This window comes from Argiope bruennichi, chromosome 9 (genome assembly GCF_947563725.1).
Source record: "Argiope bruennichi chromosome 9, qqArgBrue1.1, whole genome shotgun sequence".
Lineage (NCBI taxonomy): Eukaryota > Metazoa > Arthropoda > Arachnida > Araneae > Araneidae > Argiope > Argiope bruennichi.
Window position 1 is genome coordinate 17557203 of NC_079159.1, and position 16533 is coordinate 17573735.

Below are 16533 nucleotides of genomic sequence, written 5' to 3' on the forward strand. Positions count from 1 at the left end.
AAAGCATATTGCACCGCTTACAATTAATTACAACTTTCATGTGAACAATTGTAGAAAGAAAAAAAATGTGAACACAATGAGGAAGGAAAGCTCTCTTTGCACACGTAATTACACTATATGAATCGTATTGGTTGCATTGGCAACATCCGTGCGGTAATCCATTTCCGATTCATTTGAAGCCTTTTCTGTATGTACCTTCAGTACTTCCACTTTTGTTTGTAAACGAGTCATCGAGACAAATCCCAATGAAAAAAAAGAAAATGATGTAATCTCTGAAGAATTATATAGGCATGTGCAGGAATCAATATGACTATTGGATGCGCATATAATAATGACGGCGGTCTGACTTAGGGGTAGCGTGTCTTCCTGACGATCTGAGCGTACCAGGTTCAAGTCCCGGTTTGGGCATGGTTGCTTTCCCCCTGTGAAAGAGCACGTCGTAAAAGAAGAGGTTGTGCAAGCGATTGTGTGAGTATCATCTTCATATGAGCTAGAGGTCAGACTTTTGTCCTCGGGTGCTCAGGGACCTTTACTGTGTGTCCACCTCGAGAACACCTCCAGACAAATGTCTATGTTTACGGCGGTCGCTTAAGAAACAGGTTACTGGAGGAAGAATTCTTTTTGCATAGGTAGAAATTCATTCAAGTTTTTTATATTGGCAAGTTTAGCACCAAATTGGCGATATGTGGTATTGCATTTAATTTTTAAGAACAAATTCAAAAAATTATTTACTAAGCTGAAAAGTTCATTTGAGTAGTACGAATGTTGAAAATATCTGATATTTCTGTCATATGTATACAAAGAACAATACAAATCAAATAGAAAAACTGAATAATTATTTGCATGTCTAACGAAGAAAAAAAAACAATTAAGAAATTTGAAGTAGAATCATGCATGACAAAAAAATTTCATCTTCTTTTCATTTGTTCTTAATTTATGTAAATATTTAATATCAAATTTTCTGGAGTAAACGCGAGGTAATCTGCTTATTTTACATAAAACAATAGTGTAATTAATCGTAATTATTTCAAAAATTTTATAAAAGGTTGTTCATATTATAATATAAAGTAAAATGTTCATTGTTAAATATGCTCGAATCTTTTCGAAATTTATATTTATTTATTTTTTTCTTGAAATATATACTATTTTCCAAAACATAAAATTAACAATTACTATACTATTTTTTTAAGAAATCTAAATTTGATTTATAACATATTTTCAATATGTTCATTTCATTTTAATAATAATTTCATATAATAAGTTGTAATATATTTCCAATAGGCCAATATGTCCAACTTCAAGCTTTCTGCAATATAATTAATTTCGCAAAGTTTATATGTAAAAGTATTCTGAATTTGAAAATTATTCAAGTGTTCATTCAGACGCGTGCCAGAGGTCTCGGACTTAAAGGAACACCCAAACAGATAAACCCAACATCGCTTTACATTATTTGTCGATAAAAGCTGTAAAGCTTTGTTTTAAGATAGTATTCCATATTACCATTTATTAATTTTCCCCGACTTGAAAAAGAAATTTAATTATTTCAAAGAAAACTTTTTCTCACAAACTGTCATTTCAAATAATAGGGTGATAAATGAGCTTTTATTTTCAATGTATATCAGTAGTCATGAACTACGTAGTAATAAAAGATCCATAAATTCTATCATTCATTTTATCATTTAGAGTTGAAAATTCTTCATGCCCAACGTCGCTTTAAACTGACGCCAAGAAAAGAAATAACCCCCAGACTTCCATCCGATTCCTTCTATTCGAAATGGATCTTCCCTACGGAAACCTGTTTTTATAAGCCCGCAGTAAGCAAAGATATTTGTCTGGAAGTGTTCTCGTGGTGGACACACAGTACCCTCAGAAACTACTGCACAAAATCGGCTTAAATCGCTGACTTTGTCAGCGGACTTGTCATGATAAGTGCATAAGTAACAATAACAACAACACGTAATCTCCGAAGAATTATATGGGCTTGTGCAGTAATCAATATGGCTATCGGATGCGCATGTAATCTCCGTATAATTATATGGGCATGTACAGTAATCAATATGGCTATTGGATGCGCATGTAATTATAGAAGAATTATATGGGCATGTGCAGTAATCAATATGGCTATAAGATGCGCATGTAATCTCCGAAGAATTATATGGGCATGCGCAGTAATCAATATGGGTATCGGAAACGTATGTAATTATAGAAGAATTATATGGACATGTGCAGAAATCAATATGGCTATCGGATGCTCATATAATTATAGAAGAGTTATATGGATATATGCAGAAGTAAATATGGCTATCGAATGCAGATGTACGCTATGAATACGTTTTTCATTATATGGTGTAAGATGATTTATTGCATTGATGATGAAAAGAAATCACGTGGAGTAATTATTATACACATTTGAAAGCAGTGTAGTTTTTTTGTATAATTATTTTATATTTCAGCACTTACACCTTTACTTTTATTTTTTTCGTATACGTAGGAGAAAGCAATGCAATTGTTAAAAAAAATGAACATGAGATTTTAAGGAATTTCCAGTTTGAGACCATCATGAGTTCGAAAAACACAATTTGGAAGAATGCGGGAAAATAAATGCATCTGTGGAGGAATAGAAACTACTTATCATTATTTGATAGAATGCATATTAATTTCTGAATTACGAAGAAATCTGATAGTTGAGAATGATGACTTACTGATGGTCCCAGTAATCTCAAAACACTGAACGACATGATGTTAAAAATCATCAATTTTTTACCAACAATTGGAAAGTTTGAAAGTGTTTGGATTTCATTTGTTGTGGAACGAGAATTTGGAAAAATATTGAGAATTTTGAGTATAATTTTTTTAAATGGTGGCCCGCTCCTCTTTTAACATGATGATAGGTGCACGGGAAGACCAGGAGGAAGGTCAGTGATTGACCACTTTTTGGCTAAGGGCCAATCGCCATCAAAGAGGATTTCCGTTAGGTGAATTCTCAAAGGATACAAAAATAACATGTACGGGGGTTCGAAAATAAAAATCTGAGTAATTGTACCGTTCTCGGCTTTGTCATGGTCAGCAATTTTATGCGGATAGAGGGAATATAATATCTTTTTTAGAAAACATGCGAGAGAGTTTCGAGGAGACTTTTCCTGCTTCTTTATTTTGCTTTTCAGAATATTCGTAAAAAAATATTTTCTACTTTTACGTATCGTAATGAAAGAAAAAAAAAGTTTTTTTTTAAATTTATTTTTTATTTTTTTAATTAAAAAACTTTTTATTGAAACCTCTTAAACTTCTTACTTAAAACTTTTTTGAACTGAAGAAAGAAATATTTTTTTATTTATTTCTTCAGTTCAAAAAGTAAGTTCTATTAGTAATGTACAGTTATGCAAAACAATTTTAAATAAATGCACTAATATGTTACTCTGAAGTAGATGGAAGTTTGTCACAAAAGAGTACTTGCTTGAGGACATTCAAAAATTCTTAAATATGTGCAACTTTAATTCTATTTGACCGTCATGTTACAAATATATTTATGAATTACCATTGGCAGAGAATTAGATCTTGGACTATACTTCTTGCAAAATAAAATGTAAGAAGATTTTTTGCTTTGTTTTGTTTTTTGCTATGATAAAACAAATTTTTGAAAGGGGGATTCAAACTTCTAAACAAAAAATTGCAAAATAACAATATTTTGGATTTGATTCCTCCATTTTTAAATTAATATTACAAATTTTTTCTTAATTAGAGGAACAATAACTTGCTTACAAAATATATTTATTGTCATTACAAGGCTGTTGCAAATAAAAACAGTAATTAATGGAAAATGTTTTAATAAATACATTCAAAATATTTTTAAATAAATAAATAAAAAGCAGGAGAAAAATTTAAATGAAATCTACGATCGCAAATTTCAAGTTATCATGTGAGATCATTATTATTTTTAAGTCATTATTTGTCTTAATTAATTTAATTCATTAACCAATATAAACCGGTTTGAAACAATCACGAGACTTTTCTATCGGTTTCTATCCCTCTCTCTCTCTCTCTCTCTCTCTATATATATATATATATATATAATTTTTTTAAACTTTCATTTTCAATTTTTCTAGCTAGCAAACAAAGTTGTGGAGCTCGACCGATTTTGAGATGAAATAACAGCTATGATGTCATAGTTCTACGTCAACCTTTTTAAAAACGCATCTGCTATCAAAAAAGCATACGTAATAATAAAGCAATACTGGTAAAAGCAGGTAAAAAATATATACGATTAAAACATGTTGATGAAAATTGCCATTTATGCTTTATTCATTGCCTACGCGATTTCGAACTTCAATATTCATTGCCTTCGCGATTTCGAGCTTCAAACCCCCCCCCCCAACCAAAACAACATCATATTCTCACATGATAAAAATGAAATGCTCATATATATATATGCAAAAAAAAAAAAAAAAAAAGAGAGAGAGAGAGAGAGAGAGAGAGAGATTATCAAGCGCACACGTCGGATGTTTGACAAATATTTTTGTAACCTAATTTGTCAATTTTGGACACGATACAATGGAGCAGGTGGTGCGGAAAACTTCAAAAATGATTAATTATTCATTTGGGAAGAAAAACCAGTTTCGATCCAATGATAAGGATTGCAGCATTTTCTCCCGCACATAAAAAGAGCTAAATTTTACTAAATTACAAATTTATCATAATGTTATAGAACAAACGAGAATTTTTATAGGAGTATTATAAAAATACATCAATAGGATATTTTTACTTTCTAGTATAAGGAGATATATAAAGTAGAAGTTTTTGCATTCTTTCTAGAAAACTACCCGTTTTCTTAAGCTTCAAACTATAGCTTGCAGAGCATCTTAAAACTAAAATAATACTCCAAGCAATTTAGAATTCCATAGGCTTGTTTATTCTTTCAACATAACAGCATATTTTACAAACATTTCCAGATTCCAGAAGGTTTACAATTGATCATCAGCTATTATACAAAAATAAATGAAATAATATTAACAAAATATGTTTGTCAAAGAAAATATCGTTTGCTTTTACTTTTTAATAATATTTTAACAAAATAAAAATGGTAGCAGTTATAAAATGTCTGAAAAGGAATCGTCTGCTAAATGTCTATTAACAGATTTAGATTATGATATTTACCGAACAGAAGTATTGTAATTGTCAGTAAATTTGAATTCGAAATGTTGAAGAAACTCCACGTTTCAAACCTCCTCCCAATCCAAATACTGAACTTTGTGGAATTGTGTCTGTTCTTCTATGAATGCGAGAATTCAAAAACGTTGTAGAAGAAGGATGAAACTTGGCAACATCAAATTTGTGGATTTAAGTAAAATTTTGAACGAAGTAGATTCAGAAAAGATGCGTCTGTCTATCTGTCCGATTGCGAGTAAATATGATAATTATAAAACACAAAGAATCGATCCATCAAATTTGATATAAAGTTTTACCATTTAAAGTATAGATCCATATCAAAGTTTGAACAAAATCCATCAGAGAGTGTTATTTGTCGATCTTTATATATTATCTTTGTTTTAGGTCTTCTATTTTCATGAATGTAAATGTGGTTACGTAAAAAAAGCAACTGTTTACATAAATTAAATTTGGCACATAATCTTATTTTTAGAACTTTAATTCTATTTCAAATTTTTATTTCACTCATTTAATAAAATGCCATTTAAATTGCATGCTCTTTTTTTTAATTATTATTCTTATTCTACGAATCACAAAAGGCTTATGCGTGGAACTTGAGGGAAATTTAAAAATCTTATTAAAAAAATCTGAGGGACTCTGAATCTGAGGGAGGGTATTCAAAGCCTTGATAAATAATTTTTATGGGGTATTAATAGGGGGCTAACTTTAATTGAGAGTAAACGAGAAAACATCATAAATGATAAGTAAATTATAATTATTTTAATTATATTATTAGTAGATTTTAATTATAGCAAAATTGAGGCTGTATTGTACCAAAGTTTTCGTTTTATTAGATATTAGTTATATTGAATTTCAGATAAATCGTTTCGTTATAATTGCATAGCCGTGATTTTGCTCAATTGTTAGACATTGAAGCCGAATTATTTTAATAGTCTTACATAAATTCTGTCCATTGTTTGTGTGAACTTTTCTAAAGGCGAGCAGTTCCAATACATCTTAGAGCTATTAAAAATGTAAATGTCCATTTCATTTATTTTTCAAATTTCACAATATTGTAACTTTACTTTTTAATTTGCCTCGTAAACTACGCAGATATTAAACAGAATCCTTCTTTGGTCTTTAACAATAGAAGGAAATCATGTAATTAAATCTATACTTAAAGAAAGAAAGTATTTGTGTATTTGTTTGTCTGCTTGTGTCGGTTATTCCCAGACAAATCTATCTCACTTATAGCCATGAAATTTAGTACTCAAGCAGTCATACTGCTGATTAAGTGCACCTCAAAATTTAAATTTTTTTTAATTAATTTAATTTAACTTTTTAAAATTTTACAATTAATTGAATCTCTTTCATTTTTCTATAGTGTATTACTTACATACCCACCCCCCCAAAAATCTGAAAAGTGAATCTAATGCTGCAAATAAAGAAGTGGATCTGGTATTGGTAGTTAAAAAACCCTGATAGCACACTTTTCATAATACTTCTGTAAAAGTGTTTCTTTGCTATAGCTCAGGTAATGTAAGAAAGCCAAATTTACAAAATGTCAATATCTGATTTCTTACAAATGGAATAATCTATTACGAATGACAATATTTTTGAGATTTTGTAAGAATACATTTTAGAAAATATTATTTAATAAAAAAAATGTAATTGATATTTTATGAAAAAATAATTTAGTTTATATAACAGGTGTGAAGAAAATTTACTGATTCCCTGATATGTTTATTATTTACAACCATATCAGGGTGTCACCTCAGAATGCTCGCTGGCGATGTTTTAACTTCTTTGCATAAAAACTGTAGACTTTGAGCGTCACTAGTGATGAAATTATTTTTATTTTCTGTCCTGCAATGAGCGGTTTATGCTTTGTATCAAAGTGAAGAAGTCGAGTATGCATTTTTGGGTGCATTTCTTCGATCAATTGAAACCAAATTTCGAAATAGAGCTACAATTTCAGTAAACAGGATCATATACCATTTCGTTTATTAAAATCGTTCGACTTTTGAGCTAACGCTTTTATGTGTATGCGAAAGTACAGATCAAACAGATGGTCACCCCCCGGATAGATTTCGCACACAATTTGCTACAGATCCGCACTTTATGTGCTAAATCTAAGTATCCAAATTGATCCCTCTAATCCTTTATGTTTTGTAGATATCGTTTGCAGCTAAAAATTATCACAAAGCGTGCGTCAGTCTACATCGCGACACAAGAGCAAAGGGTACAGAAATTTTTCTCTTCAGTGATTTTACTACGAGATTTTCATTGGGATTTCTTTGACACGTGTTGATTTAGGAAAGAGAATCTTCGATATCTTTAAAAGAATGTTGCGAACAATATGAATTTTCATCACTCAGAGTGCGAGAAAATGCTGAGATGATCAATATTTCTAAAGGAAGTGTAGAATTAATAAATAAAAAAGTGGGAAGTGGACAATATATATTTAAGCTTAAAGCTGTGTACTTAATTTTAACTATTTAGATCTTCGACTTTTATAATCACCGTTTGAATAAGTTTTTTTAAATTACAGTGTTCAAGATAGGCAGAAATAATTCCAAATTTTATTTTTATTATTTTTATTTATTTATTACTAGCCGCCTTTGGCGACCAGCCGGTTCGCCAATTTTAATGTTCGTTAAAATTTTAATAATTAAATATTTTATGCAATTCCAACTTTAATAGATTCTTCAGCAAAATATTTTAAAACTTCAAATTTTGATAGTCATATAATTCACTCATAATATTATAAAGGCCTTCAGTCATAACGTGATATGTATCTCTCTAATTTTCTGTTACCCCTCGTAGAATTTATGCTTTATGGGCACTAAAGAATATCTTTCTTAATTTATGTAATATCTCAAAAATTTGTCAACAAAATTTTCTCAGATTCATCATGAACAGATCGATTCATTAACAATGTTTCATTTTAAATGCATCAAACACTAAGAAAATAAAATGAATCGTTTAAAATAATCGGTCTAAAACAGGTTTAAAAAAAGTACTTAAAAAACGATGTACTTAAAATTATAAGCATATACAAAAAAATATATAACTAACATAAATACAATTTAATTACAAAAGCATGCAACTAACCTAAAAATAATTTAAATCATACGTTGATAGTGGTTGTCATGACAACAATCAGAACAATGCGCATGCGTGAATTTTCTTCGCCAGTTAGGTAACGCAAATGCGTGAATTTTTCTACGCCAGTTGGGGTAATGCTATGCAGATTATACATTTTTAATTTCCTTTATTCTGTGTTATTTTAAGTCAAAAGTACTTCAGAATGAATCTGAAACATGGATTAATTAACAATGTTTAATTTTAAATGCATAAAACATTAAGAAAATAAACAGAATCGTTTGAAATAATGCGCCGAAAAACGTTAACCCTAGCCTCATTACCGTTAGGAGAAAAAAAAAAAAAAAAAACCCTGAAGCCTTACTCATTTGGCGATTGGGGGAATGGAAGATGTTTTTGGCGGAAAAGTTGGCGGTGGGGAAAATGAAAGATTTTTTTGGCGGGAAAGTTAGTTTTAATTAATAATTAAAATTCTAATTAAAATTTCAAAAAAAGGGATCCCAGGTGCACATTCCCGACCTCTAAGGTATACATGTACAAAATTTGATAGCTGTATGTCAAATGACCTGGCCTGTAGAGCGCCAAAACACACACACACACACACACACACACACACACACACACACACACACACACACACACACACACACACACACACACACACACACACACACACACACACATTGAGCTTTATTATAAGTATAGATTATTATTATTATTTTTTTGACTCAGGGAAATCTGAAACGCTGATATTTCTCAAAATCTCGAGATCTGTTGTTTTTTTTTGTGTGTGTGCATGTGTACTTTCTTTTTGTATACTTTCTGTATGAGAAAGTATAAAAATTAAAGAAATAACTATAATAAATCATTATAAATAATTGATTAATATTTATTCAGAAACAATAAACATGCTACTGTGCGTTTCATAAACCGAATCATATATATATATATATTGACATCTAACCGCATATCTCATGCATTTCATTATCGCATTTTTCTTCTAAAGTATGCGCAATTGAATCAAAAATTAAACTGTCATTGCGCTTTCAACTTGTAACGCATGAGCACAAATGGACTTAATTTAACCTTATTTGGTAACAATGGTTATAATTTCCTTAGAAAAATAAAGTCACAAATGCTGAAAATATAACATTTTTTTGGAGTCTAGACATGTTTTTATGGAATTTGGAAGAAAATAATCTGATTATTGTATTTCTTATTGTAGTGCTAAATTGTTCCATTCTTTGACTAAGTCAAACATTATTAAAATTTTCATAATATGAAAAATGACTTCCCTCTATTCTTTAATTGATAAAAAAATATTGCCTGCGAAATTTACATTCTGTAATCTAAATATTTGATTTTTTTTTATTTCTGATTTCTATCTGAATTAAAATAAGAATCATTCTAGAATTTTATATGAAAATAACTTATGTTGGATGAGTGAAAAAAAAAATCCCTGTCTAAAAAATCTTAATAAAGCATCGATTTCTTAAAACGCTACATTTTAAATCTTTAATTGGAAGTGAATGATGAAACGAGTATTATAAAATTAATTTATTCTATTTTCATAAAAATCACAATTTTTAAACCGATTAATAAATTTTTGTCTCGTCCTAAAATTTTGCACGAAACAAATTACTCATGATTCATCTCTTAGCTAATAAAACTTTTTCAACAACATTTTCAAATGTTTATTATCGCAGACGATTCAATCTTTTAGCGGAAACGTCGTTATATCGAGATTTAAAATCATTTACATAACAATTCCCATCCAAAATCGTTTGCATGAGAATAGAACCCCATTTAACCCAGAAATAAGTCCACCATAAAGGAAAAACAATGCCCTTTTCCCTTTAGCAGGCTTTCCGCCCAACATTCCTGATCGTAATTGAATTTATTACCTCCCAAACTGGGTTCTAATCACTGAAAGAGCAAACACTTGCTTTGGCGCCTTCTTGGCGGAGAGAAAAATCCCAATTTGGCGCGTCTCGTCTTTTGTACTTTATGAAATGATTCAGTTTTTACTTTTTCGTAAACGAAGTATATGCAAATTGAAAGAACTGTAATTAATCGTCGAAAAATTTGAACAAGAGATTTCGATGAATCTCCAAGTTCCAGAATTTCCTTATCTCAAAATAAATAAATTAATTAATATATATCTATATATTACGCTAATATACATGACACAGAAATCGCGCTTATTACAAATCGTCGAATGGCAACTGTCATATGTAAAAAAAATCACAATTTTTCGTTGTGTTTCAGAGCGTTTCATTCAAAGTTTTTACAACTGTACTTAATTCAATGCTTTTCTAAATAATGGAACTGCAAAGTATTATTAAAAATACTTTGAAAAAGACATCAAATATTACTCTACCATGGGAAACAAGATGTAAAAAAGAATAAGAAATAAATTTAAAGTAATTCTTAATCGAGCAGGAAAATAAGCTTAATCATTGCCAGATTGTTAATTTCTTTAACTTATGGAAACTGATGAATGTATCTTCCACAACTATCTCACAAAAAAGATTTTTGCATTATCTTAAAACTTAAAAAACAAAACAAAAAAATAACTGCTTTTTAATGATACCATTTTTATCTTTTATAATATCTTTTTTTATTTTTAAATGTAGTACGCAGTTTGTAATAGTTAATTTTTAATGTTCTGAGGAAATCCAAAAACCGCCAACGAAATATTTCATTGCATGCTTTTGCCAACATTAAAATTAAAATTAAATTAAAAAAGAACAAAAACACTATGAAGAAACACTATTAGCACTATGAAGAAATATTTTCAAAATCTAAGGTTATATAAGACGAGGGATAATTTATTTCTCCCTTCTCTCCCACTTCGGCTTTTGTACTGCGCTGTGGCGGACGTCTTGTCCGCGTCTCTGCTTGTAAATAATTATGCTTTCCCGATGGATTAAAAAGAATTAAAAAAGATAAAAAGTCTCTTCGCTGTCTTCAAAACACACACACACACATACACACACACACACACACACACACACACACACACACACACACACACACACACACACACACACACACACACACACACACACACACACACACACACACACACATATATATATATATATAATTTTTTTAAACTTTTATTTTCAATTTTTCACTATTTCTAGCTAGGAAACAAGTCGGAGGACTTCAAGACTAGCTAGGAAACAAGTTTTGGAACTCGACCTATTTTGAGATGAAATAACAGCTATGAGTGTCATAGTTCTACGTAAAGCTTTTTAAAACGCATCTGCTGTCAAAGAAGCATACGTAATAATAATAATGCAATACTGGTAAAAGCAGGCAAAAAAATATATGCGATTAAAAGATGATGATGATGATATTCATTGCCTACACGATTTCGAGCTTCAAAATCCCCTAACCAAAACAACATCGTGTTATCACATGATAAAAATGCTTCCTTTGGTTATTAAATCTTATGCACGATTTCACTTCGGTTTTTATTTTATAGTATATACACTTTTTAATTTGCACGTGTTATAATTTACCTTGACTAATTCAGTTAAACTCAAGTTTCCCGATCTTATCAAATATAAAGGTGAAATCTTTTTTTTTAAATGTGCACTCTATATTAATATTTAACGGCATAAAAATTCAAAAATCGGACACAAACTAGTCACTAAAGCGGCTAGATTTTACAATTATGTCCCTGTATCTGTGAACATGATAACTTGAAAAACCCTTTGAGCTAGACGTCAGTATGTAATCTTTGCATCAGTTCTGCAGATTCATCAGAAGTTCTGTTTGTTTGAAAGTATGTGGACACGATAGTTACAAAACGTAAAAAATTTAATAAAATTTAATGCATAGTTTTTGAATCAAACTGTCAAATTGTTGAACATCTGTTCAGTCTGTACATTCTCATGTACGTAAATTCGATAATTCAAAAACGCAACAAATGCGGAAAATAAAAGTTAATAGATGATTTTGTTCGTAAAATTATAATTCTGTGTCAAAATATGTCGACAAAAAAGCATCCTATATATATATATATATATATATATATATATATATATATATATATATATATATATATATATATATATATATATATATATATATATATATATATATATATATATATATATATATATATATATATATATATTTTGTTACTAATCTGTGATGCGGCTTCCCAGCATAGTTGGTTCCATAGGAGGTCCCAGAGCTTGACGACAAACCTGGTGACCATTTGGCAACTTGGCGTCGAATTTGGCGACTTTGGTGCCAAAATAGATTATAACCGAAACAGGTACCGAAGGTTGTAGGGAGACTGCTTCTGTTAGTTCTGCTGATTTTGAGATTTTTTTCATTATCTTTGATTTGTTCTATCCAGATAAAATTACTTTGAATTTTGCATTGAACAATTGTTTTAATAGTTATCGTTGCAGTTAATAATAGTTAACTGTTTAGTAATCAAAATGTTTAAAATAATTAAAGAATGCTTTAAAGCGAATTTTTTTTAATTAATAGTGAGTAGATCTACATAAATACTAATGAAACTTGAATGAGATAATAAACTATTAGTGAAATCAAAGGCACGATAATTAATATTAAGTTATTAAAATGACATAAGAAACATACTATTGATTGTTTTCTCTGATTTACGCTTCATGAATTATAGGCGATAATAAGGAGGGAAAAGGAATAAAAAACATTTTAAAAAAAGAGCAGAGATAATAGTAATAATAATTTTAGAAATTAATTTATAATTCAATAAAATTAGAAAATGTCCTGCAAACGATGCAATAAGAATTTAGAATAATTTTCACGATTTTTCATTTCCTACTTCGGCTTTTTGTCAAATCAGCGAAGAGGTTAAACTTCTAAGAATGCATATATGCATTCAATCACGCATATATGCATTCAATCACGCATATATGCATTCAATATTTGCAGCAATGAAAATCTTTGTTAAAATTAATAAATTTAAAATCAATGATTTTGACCGTTCTTGTACAGGTACATGCTTGAATAATGATTATAAAAGATGATACCGGAATTTCGGGTCATGGAATTTTAGTTGCAGTTTTTAAATTTTTTTTAGGAAAAAAATGACTATTTTTTTTTAAAAATCACAAAATTCTAAAAACAAAATTCTGTCAGACGTGCATACCAATTGTTTTACAATGACATTTGTTTGCTCTCTTCGTCGGTTTACAGATTATTTTTCTACAATTATTAAAAACTAGGGAAGAAACTAGTACACAGATGATGAAAAGGGTGAAAATTAGTTCACAGGATTTCAAATAATTTGCCTTCACAAGGAGGAGAGCTGTTGATAAATAGACGCCTGTTTACATCGCCATCTGAGAGCCAAGTGACAGAAATTTTTCCCTTCAGTGATTCTACTAAGAGATTCTGATAGGGATTTCTTTGCCACGTTTCTATTTAGACAAGGAATCTTAGGTATATTTGTGTATGCTGAGGAATTTTAACCCATTGTTCCTGGTTTGGGAACCACCGAATCAATAATTTCATTAAACGCGTGTTAGAATTAATTTAATGAAAAAAGTGGAAAGTGGATCAGGAAATTAGAGACAAGGGCTAAATAAAAATAAAAACTAGGAAATGTATTAGATTTAGATTAAGAGATATCATTTCATAATACATGTATGTGTGTGAGAGTGACTGAGAGAGAGAGAGAGAGAGAGAGCAGATTTTTCTAAATTTCCATATTTTGGTCCATCTCTGAGTACTCTGTATTCTACCTAGAAAAAGCATTTAAAAAAATGATATTAATCTATGTTCATATAAAAGCAAGAATTTGGAAAACAAAGAAGATGGATGAATTTTGATACACATTCGTTACACCAAATTTATAGATACGTAATTAAATTCATGTAAAAAATTCATTAAATTCATGTCTATATAAGAATAATTCATTAAATTCATGTCTTGTACGTTCTTGTATATGTGAGCAAAATAACTCTGATAGTAATATCTTAGGACTATGAAATCTGGTATGTTGTTTTGACACCAAAATTACAGATTTGTATCAGAATTTTGACCACATTTGTCAAAAAGCACATTATCTGTTAATTTGTCTAACCTTATAAACATGATAACTCAAAACTGCTACATCTAGACAGATGAAATTTGCTATCTGAACGCATCAGTTTTAGATTTGTATCAGATTATGAGGCAAAACTGCTTGCAGTAAGGAAGGTTGTTTTCAAACGCACTCTCGATTCTTTTACTTATGCAACGAAATTAACCCAAAACATAACTATTGTGGAATTTATACATCGATATTATAGAGCAAAAGCTCTAATTTATTTTAATCGTGAATGGAGGAACTTATTATATCTAGAGGCGCTTGATTGAAAAGTGGCCGCAGGTATATCTGTTAAAAATATTATAAGCCTAATTGTCGAATAGTTTAAATTTAAGAAATGCAAACATCTTAATTATAAATTATTTGTACTATGTTATATATGAATATAAATTATTAAAAACACTAATTAAAATACAAGAAATCTCTTTTTGTTATATATTTGTGTACTAAGCATTAATCAATTGATAATGTTATTGGCCTGTAAAATGATTTTTAATTTTATATTTGTTTAAAATTTATTAATTCCTTATAATGCTTCATAAAAATTAAATACTTGCGATTGTAAATAACAGAATTATTGACAGATAATGATGGTTAACCTTCCAAGAATTTTATTTATAATTATAATATTATGAATAAAAAATAATTATGATTTATGAGTGAATCTTTATAATGATGGTTAATCTCCTAATAATTTTATTTATAATTATAATATTATGAATAAAAAATAACAATTATGATTTTATAAGTGAATCTTTAACTGATAATGACGGTTAATCTCCCAAGTATTTTATTTATAATTACAGAATTAATAATTATAATTCACTTATAAAATTATAATTATATTATAATTTTATAAGTGAATCATTAACTGATAAGGATGGTTAACCTCCCATGAATTTTATTACTTTAATTATTTTCTGCATGGTATATATTTTTAAAAATAAATAAGAAATATTCGATTTTCTCAAATTATTAAAATAAAAAATTACTAAAAGAAATCATTAATATATTAATAAATTTAAAAATGCGTTGAAATGTGAAATTAGATTCATCTCTTATTAAAGGAAGAACCTTTTTATGCGCATTGTTTAGGGCTCCAAAATGCCTTTAACTGCCCCAGTAGACGCGAAGGTTTCTCTATTTCTGGCTTTTACGGGTGGCGTATATTTCCCCTGTAATAAAATTTACCGCCGCTTATGAAGCAACAACATTATCATACTTTTCTATATTTAAAAAAATAATGTGCATAGAATTCAATCGTTGACGCAATGAAGAGAAGAAAGCTATTCAAGCCTTAAAATGTCAACTTGCTACTGTGCAATGTTTCGGATTATAGGCTCACATTTTTTCACTTCTTCGTATAGAAAAGCACAAAGAGAAAGTATTTAAATCATCAAAAGAAAAAAAATGATACTTTAACGATTCTTTAAGTTTTAGTCTGAAAAACACATTTCTGGAATTCTGTTTGTTTGTGAACAATAATTCATAAATGCTTCCATCTGATAAAATTTGGTATATGGCCCACCATCTACGACATTTTTAGACTTATATCAAATTCTGAAAAAGTCCATTCGCAAGAAGTTTGTCTGTCCGAATCTCCGAATATAAATGAACCTATAAAATGTAAAGAAATGGAATAAAGAAATTTACACAGATTTAGTATTTAAAATGTACATCCGTATCGAATTTCAAATCAGATATGTCAAAAAATCCATCTATGCGTTCACTTGTATATAAACATAACAACTAGAAAACGCAACAACTTTTATAAATGAAATTTGACATATAATTTTGTTATTAAAATTATTCCACGTTAAATATAAGTTTCACTCTGTCAAAAAAGAACTTTTTTTTAAAAAAATGCGTATCCGGTTTTTACTTTTTTTATTATGCTACGAAACACAAAACCCTCCTATGCAATATTTGAAAATAAAAATCTGACACTCGTGGCATTGATAGTTTTGGCCTAGATTCGCAGTTCTATCTGAGAGGGAGGCAAGAAAACTAGAAGCGTCGTGTAGTAAAAATCGAATAAGCATTTCTGACATCTTTGTGTTGCCGAATTGGAGCATAAGTTTGACTCAGATTTAAAATTTGGAGTAATTACACATTAACTACTCCAATCCACTCTGAGGCACACGGATAAATCAGTGAATTGGCTTGAGCTGAGGTTGAGTCCTAAG